This window comes from Rattus norvegicus, chromosome 6 (assembly GCF_036323735.1).
Source record: "Rattus norvegicus strain BN/NHsdMcwi chromosome 6, GRCr8, whole genome shotgun sequence".
Lineage (NCBI taxonomy): Eukaryota > Metazoa > Chordata > Mammalia > Rodentia > Muridae > Rattus > Rattus norvegicus.
Genome location: NC_086024.1, coordinates 144,349,658 through 144,357,962, shown reverse-complemented (window position 1 = coordinate 144,357,962; position 8,305 = coordinate 144,349,658). Strand labels below are relative to the sequence as shown.

At 44.5% G+C, this 8,305-nt stretch overlaps 1 pseudogene; it reads left to right on the top strand.

Annotated features, from left to right (window-relative positions):
* Positions 1–1,457: 1,457 nt before the first annotated feature.
* Positions 1,458–6,810, top strand: Ldha-ps25 (lactate dehydrogenase A, pseudogene 25; annotated as a pseudogene).
* Positions 6,811–8,305: the final 1,495 nt, after the last annotated feature.

Sequence of the window (8,305 nt, the reverse complement as noted above, 5' to 3'; positions counted from 1 at the left end):
TGGAGAAGGTGGGCAGGTGGGCAGGTGGGCAGGTGGGCAGGTGGAAGAGGTAGGCAGGTGGAGCAGGTGGAAGAGGTGGGCAGGTGGAAGAGGTAGGCAGGTGGGCAGGTGGAGAAGGTGGGCAGGTGGGCAGGTGGGCAGGTGGGCAGGTGGAGAAGGTGGGCAGGTGGGCAGGTGGGCAGGTGGAGAAGGTGGGCAGGACTAACTCGGTTCACTTAGTAAGGGCTCTCTCATCTCTGCCACCATGCACTGTACCCTGAAGGATCTAAGGCATTTCTTAGATTTCTGTGGTTTAGAGGAGTTTAGGGAATTGTCACATATACCTTTCTAAAGGTATTAAAATATCTAAAGTGTTAAAGTGTCTAAAGAATTAAAATGTAGAGGACACCCCATTTCCCAAAAGGGAGTGTACTGATTGGCTAATATTTGAAACTCTGGGTGTGTTTCCTGGGGAGACAATGTCACAGACTGTGTTCTGACCCCTAGGCTGCCTTGAGAGAACCTTCAACAACTGAAAACAAGGTGACCAAGTGACCAGCAACCAGACAACGGAATACAGAGTATAGCCAAACCTTTTGTAAAGGTGAGGTCTGCAGGCCCTTGACTTTACTTTTTAAAAAAATTCTCAAAATAGAAAATTAATTTTGTTTTTTACACACAATATATTCTGGAAACTGTAGTTTCCCCTTCTCCAAATTATATCAGATCTTCCCCACACCCCTGCCAGTCCAAACACATACCCTTTCTTTCCCTCTCTCATTAGAAAACAAGCAGGCATCTAAAAAGTTAAATTATATAAAATAAGATAAAAACAAACAAACAGAAAAAAAAGAGCCAAAGGAAAAAACACAAGAAACACATATTATGTGGGATGGGGTAACGGGGGCGGGGGCGCACAGTGAGTGGGATGCAAAGTGAGTAAGTAAGTAAATAAATAAATAAAAATTTTAAAAAGTAATTATCCAGGAGCCACTGTCTCTGAGCCCAGGCCGCACCGCTGCTGCTTGCCCGTCGTCCCCCTTCATGCACTAGTGGTCTCAAAAGATTCAAAGTCCAAGATGACAGCCCTCAAGGACCAGCTGACCGTGAATCTTCTTACGGAAGAACAGGTCCCCCAGAACAGATTACAGTTGTTGGGGTTGGTGGTGTTGGCACGGCTGTGCCGTCCGTATCTTAATGAAGGACTTGGCCGATGAGCTTGCCCTTGTTGATGTCATGGAAGACAAGCTAAAGGGGGAGATGATGGATCTCCAGCATGGCAGCCTTTTCCTTAAGACACCAAAAATTGTCTCCAGCAAAGACTATAGAGTAACTGCAAACTCCAAGCTGGTCATTATCACAGCAGGGGCCCGTCAGAGAGAGAGAGAGAGAGAGAGAGAGAGAGAGAGAGAGAGAGCCGGCTCAATTTGGTCCAGTGAAACGTGAACATCTTCAAGTTCACCATTCCAAACTTTGTGATGCACAGTCCAAACTTCAAGCTGCTCATTGTCTCAAATCCAGTAGATATCCTGACCTACATGGCTTGGAATATCAGTGGCTTTCTGCAAAGCAGAGTTATTCTGGATTCAGCTCGGTTCTGTTACCAGAAAGACTGGGAGTTCACCCACTGAGCTGTCATGGGTGGGTCCCAGGAGAGCACGGCGACTCCAGTGTTCCTGTGTGGAGTGTGTGAGCATTGCCGGTGTCTCCCTGAAGTCTCTGAACCCAGAACTGGGCACGGATGCAGACAAGGAGCCGTGGAAGGAGGCTCACAAGCAGGGGGTTGACAGTGCACATGAAGTGATCAATCTGAAACGTTACACATCCTGGGCCATTGGCCTGTCCGTGGCAGACTTGTCCGAGAGCATAATGAAGAACCTTAGGCGGGTGTATCCCATTTTCACATGATGAAGGGTCACTATGGAATCAACGGTGATGTCTTCCTCAGTGTCCCATGTATCCTGGGACATAATGGAATCTCAGATGTTGTGAAGGTGACACTCCTGAGGAGGAGGCCGGCCTGAAGAAGAGTACAGATACCCTCTGGGGAATCCAGAAGGAGCTGCAGGTCTAAAATCTTCCCAGTGTCCTAGCTCTTCACTGTCCAGGCTGTGGCGGGGTTTCTATGGAGACCACACGCATGTCATCTGAGCTGTAGTTAGTCCAGTTGTGTTGAGGTGGTCTGGGGCAAATCTCAGTTCCCACAGCTCTACCCTGCTGCTAAGTGGTACTTGTGCAGTGGTAACCTGGTTAGTGTGACAGTACCATTCTCTCCAAGACACACTGCCAACCATGTGCAGGCTTTGATTACCCTGTGAGCCTGCTGCACTGCTGCGCTGCTCACCCTTACCATACATGCCTACGCCAGTGAGTTCCCAGTCAGTCATAACCTGGCTCCAGTGTGTAAGTCCATCGTGCATACTTGTGCATAAATGTCCTACAGGATATTTTCTGTAGTATATGAGTCTGTAGTGTACATTGCAATATTATGTAAAATGTAAGATCTGCATATGGATGACGGAACCAACCACTCAAGTGCCATGCCAGTAAAGACACCAAGTAAATCTTGAACGGTGAAAAAAAAGTAATTATCCCTTTAACAAAATGAAGAAGAAAGGGAAACACATATAGACAAAGACATACACACATTCACACATAGAAATCCCATAAAAACACAAAATGGGGAATATATAAGCAATAATACCAAAAGATGTGTAAGGCTAAAAAAAACCCCAGACAAAGGACTATGAGACAAAAAAAAAAAAAAAAAAACAAAAACAACAAAAAAAAAAAACACAAAAAACGGACAACAAACAAACAAGAAATTTCAAAAATCCAAAACAACTATTCAGTTTGTGTTGCCCGTCTACTACTAGGTGTGGAGCCAGCTCTTTTTTTTTTTTTTCGGAGCTGGGGACCGAACCCAGGGCCTTGTGCTTGCTAGGCAAGCGCTCTACCACTGAGCTAAATCCCCAACCCCGTGGAGCCAGCTCTTAAGTCTGGCTTGTATACCTGTTAGGAGAAAACTAAATTTTCCTTAGAGAGTGGTCATCAATTGGAGTTAGATTCTGGGCTAGGGTAGGGCTTGTGCCCACTTCCCGTGTGCTGCCATTGAGTCCATACATGCATCCTTCCTGTTGTGTCTAGAAGGCCTGGCTTCTTGGGCATCTTCCATTCACACTGGCTTTTACAACCTTTCCTGAAAGGCCCTTGTCTTTAAAAAAAAAAAAGGAGGAGGAAGAGGGCATTTAAAAATAACAGCCACCAAAAATCGTGTGTCTGCCTGTGTGAGTTTATGTGTTCCACCGTGTGTAATCAGGTACCCATAGGGCATCAGATAGCCTGGGATTGGACTCGCAGGTCAGAGCCCCCTGGTGTGGGCATTGGGAACTGCACCTGGGTCCTTTGTGGGAGGAGACAGTACTCAGAATGGCTAAGCCATCGCTACATCCCCAGATAGAAAGACCTTAAAACTCAAGGTCAAATAAAAGACTTTGGTCCTAAGGAATAGCAAATTGGGTGCCTGAGGTGGGCCTTGTGGAGCCCAGATGTACCCTTGTGAATATCTAGTTTAGTTGCACCTTATGAGGTGGGATTGTTTTGTAAATCATAGAATCAATTTTCTTAGATTTTTTTAGCACTGGCTGAGGAACTATTAAATTTTTTATCAGGGAAAGGGCAAGTGGGTGGAATGTAGGGTGAAAGTGAGCTTACTGAAGCTCTGGGCTGAGGCAGGAGGTTGAGTGAGTTTGTAGGGAGGGGCTAAAGCCTCTAGGGAACACGATTTGAGCTCTCCCCAGCTTGACCCCACTCCTGATCACAGAGGACCTCCTCTTCTCTCTTTGGAACTTACTGGAGCTGTCCTGGTTCATCTCCTGGCATTAGAAAGTGGTTGGAAGTGCACAAGCTACATCTGGGCCTGGCTCCAAGACAATTCTCAGCTCTCTTCCTGGCTGTAAGTCGTGAGTCGGATGCAGACCACAGCTGTCTATCGATACACGCGAGCAGTCCACGGGGCAGCTCTTCACAGCTGCAGAAGCGTCGAAGGGGTTCTCTGAGCCACATAGTTTGTGGATTTTCACAGCCCTACTCTGTCATTCACCTAGAAGCCTGGAGCTCTAGGAGCCCAGAATAAGGAGGGACATTCGAGGGAGGAAAGCTGAAGGCATACCTCCCTGCTCACTCTCCACACTGTGCAGAACCAAGACTCTGAGGAAAGGGAAGGAGCCTGAGCCGGAGACTGACTGCAGAGGTCTTCTGCTTGGAGGGCACTTGGTGACTGGAAGTTGACATTAGCAATTTACCTTGTAACCTGAACTTTCCAGAATTAGAACGTTCGTGATTGTTACCGGAAATACTTTCTTTTATATGTTGCCTGGTCATGGTGATCTGTCACAGGGATAGAAAAGTAGCCAGGACCCGCGGATCCTGGCCCGCAGCAGCTCTCTGCTCCCAAACCCCGTGGGAGAGAGACCTCACCGCCTGATCAGGTGGACACTCCTGAGGCTGCAGAGCGGAGGAGACCACCAACACTGCCCACCCCTGCCCACATCCCTGGCCCAAGAGGCAACTGTATAAGGCCTCTGGGTTCCCGTAGGGGAGGGCCCAGGAGCGGCAGGATCCCTGCGCCTGAGACACCACCGGAACCTGAAGGAAACAGACCGGATAAACAGTTCTCTGCACCCAAATCCCGTGGGAGGGAGAGCTAAACCTTCAGAGAGGCGGACACGCCTGGGAAACCAGAAGAGACTGCACTCTGTGCACATCCAGACGCCAGAGGAAAACACCAAACGTCATCTGGAACCCTGGTGCACGGAGGCTCCCGGAAAGAGCGGCGCAGATCTTCCCAGTTGCTGCCGCCGCGGAGAGGACTTAGGCAGTACCCCACGAGCAAACTTGAGCCTTGGAACCACAGGTAGGACCAACTTTTCCCCTGCAAGAAACCTGCCTGGTGAACTCAAGACACAGGCCCACAGGAACAGCTGAAGACCTGTAGAGAGGAAAAACTACACGCCCGAAAGCAGAACACTCTGTCCCCATAACTGGCTGAAAGAAAACAGGAAAACAGGTCTACAGCACTCCTGACACACAGGCTTATAGGACAGTCTAGCCACAGTCAGAAATAGCAGAACAAAGTAACACTAGAGATAATCTGATGGCGAGAGGCAAGCGCAGGAACCCAAGCAACAGAAACCAAGACTACATGGCATCATCGGAGCCCAATTCTCCCACCAAAGCAAACACGGAATATCCAAACACACTAGAAAGGCAAGATCTAGTTTCAAAATCATATTTGATCATGATGCTGGAGGACTTCAAGAAAGACATAAAGAACTCCCTTAGAGAACAAGTAGAAGCTTACAGAGAGGAATTGCAAAAATGCCTGAAAGAATTCCAGGAAAACACAATCAAACAGTTGAAGGAATTAAAAATGGAAATAGAAGCAATCAAGAAAGAACACATGGAAACAACCCTGGACATAGAAAATCAAAAGAAAAGACAAGGAGCTGTAGATACAAGCTTCACCAACAGAATACAAGAGATGGAAGAGAGAATCTCGGGAGCAGAAGATTCCATAGAAATCATTGACTCAACTGTCAAAGATAATGTAAAGCAGAAAAAGCTACTGGTCCAAAACATACAGGAAATCCAGGACTCAATGAGAAGATCAAACCTAAGGATAATAGGTATAGAAGAGAGTGAAGACTCCCAGCTCAAAGGACCAGTAAATATCTTCAACAAAATCATAGAAGAAAACTTCCCTAACCTAAAAAAAGAGATACCCATAGGCATACAAGAAGCCTACAGAACTCTAAATAGATTGGACCAGAAAAGAAACACCTCCCGTCACATAATTGTCAAAACACCAAACGCACAAAATAAAGAAAGAATATTAAAAGCAGTAAGGGAAAAAGGTCAAGTAACATATAAAGGGAGACCTATCAGAATCACACCAGACTTTTCGCCAGAAACTATGAAGGCCAGAAGATCCTGGACAGATGTCATACAGACCCTAAGAGAACACAAATGCCAGCCCAGGTTACTGTATCCTGCAAAACTCTCAATTAACATAGATGGAGAAACCAAGATATTCCATGACAAAACCAAATTTACACAATATCTTTCTACAAATCCAGTACTACAAAGGATAATAAAGGGTAAAGCCCAACATAAGGAGGCAAGCTATACCCTAGAAGAAGCAAGAAACTAATCGTCTTGGCAACAAAACAAAGAGAATGAAAGCACACAAACATAACCTCACATCCAAATATGAATATAACAGGAAGCAATAATCACTATTCCTTAATATCTCTCAACATCAATGGCCTCAACTCCCCAATAAAAAGACATAGATTAACAAACTGGATACGCAATGAGGACCCTGCATTCTGCTGCCTACAGGAAACACACCTCAGAGACAAAGACAGACACTACCTCAGAGTGAAAGGCTGGAAAACAACTTTCCAAGCAAATGGTCAGAAGAAGCAAGCTGGAGTAGCCATTCTAATATCAAATAAAATCAATTTTCAATTAAAAGTCATCAAAAAAGATAAGGAAGGACACTTCATATTCATCAAAGGAAAAATCCACCAAGATGAACTCTCAATCCTCATCTTCGATTGGTTTATATACAAGTGTGCAATTTCTAGGCTTGAAAGTAAAATGATGCTATCTGGTGCTGGATAAAAAAAAACAAAAAAAACAATATATATGTATGTATATAATGTATATGTGTAGTGTATATGATGTATATGTGTATGTATACGTGTATATGTACATGCATATATGTACCATTACCACTAATTAGAGGAAAGTAAACTTGCATAGCAATATGATGGTGAACTTGCTTATTTCCATACAACAAATCTTTGCAGAACGTTTGATCCTACTGGAGGTGGAAATTCTTCAACATGTTTCAGAGTTGATCAATATTTTGACTTTATCATCATCAATGCGGAGGATGATGCTTCCCATAAATATATAGTATAAAACAGCAGATGTATGCTCAGAGCCAATTCAGAAATTATTAGAATTTCTGTCCTACATGGAATTGGGACAGGGCAGCAGAAGGGTCTATAAGGAACTAGGAGGAGAAGTGGGGGTGAATTTGATCAAAATACATTGTATGCATGCATGAATTTCTCAAATCATTAATGTAAATATAACTTTCTTAAAAGTTCTGTTAGTGTCAAAATTAACTTTGCAATTTTTTTTAGAGTGAAAATAGCAATTTTACAAATGGTGTGTAACACAATAAATCCAAATATATATTTTGATACTTCTATTCTGAGGCCTGATGGTACAAAAATATTAAAATTCTGTGTTTTCTGAACGATTTCTATGTTTGGTAAGACACTGTACTTAATAGTGTGCAGTAGCTTGGGACATGAGGCCAGGTGTCCTGAGCAGTGTTCATTATCGCTAAGGGGCAGAGCTGAAGAAAGGACACAAGGCTGTCCTAGAGCTGCAGGGAAAGCACTTGATACAACATGGACAAGAGCCTCCAGAAACTGGATCCATTGCCTGAATTAAATTTTGCTCAGTGCACATTCAAAAACCTGCTACTGTTGTTAAATCTTTTGTAACCCCCCTCATCCCCCTATATTCAGTCATGTGATCCCTTGTAGGGTCATGGTCTACAGTGTGAGAAATTGTGCTTTGGTGTTTTATTCTACAATTTTCTTTAATATTTTGTGCATTAAAAAAATTGTGTGAGCTTTTAAAAAAAAAAAAAAAAGAAAAGTAGCCAGGACAGAAATGCTATCAGGACAATACCTCCCATCAACTCAAAGGCAGCCAGATAGCATCTGAAGACTGTTGCAGGCATTCCCTGGTTCACTATAACCCGTGTGTGTGCCTTCTGTTTCTATTAACTGTATTTGAAGATCTCCTCCATGTCTAACTTTGTTCTGTTGCTATAAATATTTAATGAAATGGTTGTCCCACTGGGAGGCGGTATTTGGGGCAACCTGAATCAGCGTTCCCGGGCCATGGCCACTCATGTTTGGCTTTAGATATGTGTTTTAGGTTGGCAGCCTTCTATTAAAATGCGCTGCATGTAATCATTCCACTTTTCATTTAGCCCGTGTGTGTTGGGTGTCTGTTGCAGTGGCGCTGTTGAACTTGCATACTTCCTGCTGACTTAAACCTCTCTTGTGTGCACAGCTCTAGGTTCAAACCCAGGGCCTCGTGTGTGTACTTGGCCATTGAAATAACGCCCCTGCTTCTGGCCTGAAAGTTTGGAGGGGCTTGTAGGGCTGCATCACTGAACATTCTCCTCAGTGGTGTGTCTGAGAGAGGTTTTAGCTGACGGGACAAACAGCTC